Source organism: Tachysurus vachellii, chromosome 5 (assembly GCF_030014155.1).
Source record: "Tachysurus vachellii isolate PV-2020 chromosome 5, HZAU_Pvac_v1, whole genome shotgun sequence".
Classification (NCBI taxonomy): Eukaryota; Metazoa; Chordata; class Actinopteri; order Siluriformes; family Bagridae; genus Tachysurus; species Tachysurus vachellii.
The window spans coordinates 3425001-3427500 of record NC_083464.1 but is presented as its reverse complement, the minus strand read 5'-3'; positions in this window follow the sequence as shown (position 1 = coordinate 3427500).

Sequence of the window (2500 nt, the reverse complement as noted above, 5' to 3'; positions counted from 1 at the left end):
CTGGAAGCAACATCTTACTAAAGCACCTTGTGCCTTAACAGCTTGTCTTTTTGCTCGGAGGGTTTGAATACGGTTCTGTTCATTTGTTGATTGGCTAGAGACTGAAGGTTTGTGATTTCATTCTCTGTCAGGACTCAGCCCAGACTTTTTGGCCATGTGCATTTGTTGTCGTTCCTCCTCACGTGTCTGCCCCGCCTTCGTCTGCTCCTCCCTGTCACCACACCTGCTCCTCATTGTGTCATCATTGTCTTTTATATTTAAGTGAGCCGCGTTGCCGATGGCAGCGCAGAATCATTAGTTACGTTTACCCCTTCGTCATGTCTAGTCAATGTTAAGTGTCGTCATTTGTATTGTTTTAGTTCTCGTCCTTTTTACTGTCTTTGTCTTCATTATTTATTAAACACCTTTCATTTGAAGCTATCCTGCATACGGGTCTGTCTCCTTCCTCCTGGGTTGTGACATTCTCTAATTCTTTCATCAATCGAGCCAATTAGCTTGTGAGTGTACCCATTTACAGTGTACTGTTGACACAACTGCTTTATTTGTGTCTTACCAAAGTCCCACCATTGTCGTAGCGACACAAATCGTTTTTTTCTTTCCTAAAATTGTTCCAGAAAAAAAGTAAAAGCGTCTATAAACTGCTGGTCATTCAGTAAAACTGTATTAAATATGTATGTAAGTAGTTACAAATTTTTACCATTCTCATGTTTTTGATGTTATGATGTTATTCACATCGTACTCTTTCCCAACCCAGCTACCTACTGTAGTTGCACACACACTGGGGTCAGGGAGAACATCATCATTTTGTATATCACACTAATGCAGTGATCTAACGTGAAATCAGTTCAGCCTGCATAGTGATTTCAGTATCAGCAGTTTTAGTCACCCTGTCACTGTCACGGATTTGCCAGGTTCTCCCTTCACACAGCAAACCAGATCCTCATCGCCTGAGTTCTAATCACCGGCACCTGGCACCCCTCAATATCCCACCACATAAAAGACGCTCTCATACACACACACTTTGTCCGGTCTCGTAAATGCCAGCTACAACTACATGCTGGGGCTACTAACCTGACTCTCTCTTTCCTACCAGTAGTTTCCAGAGTTTGTCGTCCACCGAAGGATCAAGGTTTCTTGCAACCTGTGACCCGGCGTGTGTGTGTTGGAGCTTCACCTGGACTTATCCACCCTCACTCACTTCATTCACTTCTGCTTTTCAGTAAACTCTGTGATTGTACTTTATATCTGCCTTCGTCGTCTTCTGTCCCTGACAGTCACTGGGTACTGGATCAGTTTCAGTGCTCCATCTGAGGCCGATGGGTTCACCTCGGACACAGAATCTACCTGAACAGTTTGTTCCGGCCCGCCACTGCCCCAAGCACTGTTCTCACCCCCTGTGCTGTTTTCACCACTTACACTCTAGGCACGCATGTGATGCCCTGTCTTTCCGCAGCCGAAACATTTCTCCAGTGTTGTAGCTATAGGTTTCTCCAGTGTTGGATCAGTTGAGGTTGTTTCCATGGCAGGTCGAGGATGACCAGCCTCGCACTGTACAGCGGACAGTGTACTGTACAGTCTTTTCACATAAAACACCTCACTTCGTGTAGTCGAAGTGGTCTATACTGAATTTCAGATTCAGGTCGAGTTCATTGTCATTGTTTAGTAGGTGAACCTCCAGAAAGAAACGACATGCATCAGCAGCTCGGATTTACTGCTGATTGCGATTTTCTTGACCGGTGAAATCAGTTTAACGATTGTGAGAGTTCTCTTGTAAGTGTTTCGTCTTTGATGAATGGTGGCACATTAGACAGTGTAACGTTTTTGGCTGGTGTGGATAAGGGAAGTATCATAACACAGTACGATATGCTTTTCCACCAAATACTGCTTTTTCCACCGTGCTTAGGAACAGTACAATTGCGCTGTTCATCCTTGACCAGTGTTGGGCAGTAACGCGTTACTGTAACGCAGTTACTTTTGACAGTAACTGATACTTTAACGCATTACTTTTTAAATAAAGTAACTCCGTTACCATATGGTACCATACCTGATCCATACCATTGTCCGTTACTTTTATAAATTAATACATTTAGGCTGAAGTGTAGCCTACAGACTGACCTGTTTACAGCAGCAACGCATTGTAGGATTGGTGGATGCCAACCTGTAAACACGAAGACGCTGCGCTGTGGGCGTGTTTCCGTTTATTCAGGTACGTGCGGCAGTAACGGCGAGTCGAGGCGAGAGCAAGACGAGTTTCTCAAAGTGAATCTGGAGGTAGAAACTACATGCCTCGAAGAAGCTAGAATCTAACCCTGTGTCGGTGGACACACTCGGAGTGAGTCAAGCCGCTCCAGCCAAACAACAGCGACTAGATTTTAACTGGACTGTTAGCCAGGGACAGATTTGTGTTTGTATAGACCATAACGCATAAAAGGGCATTAATGGGAACATTAAAGAACCTTCTTTAAAAAAGTAACTAAAAAGTTACCTTTAACAGTAACGC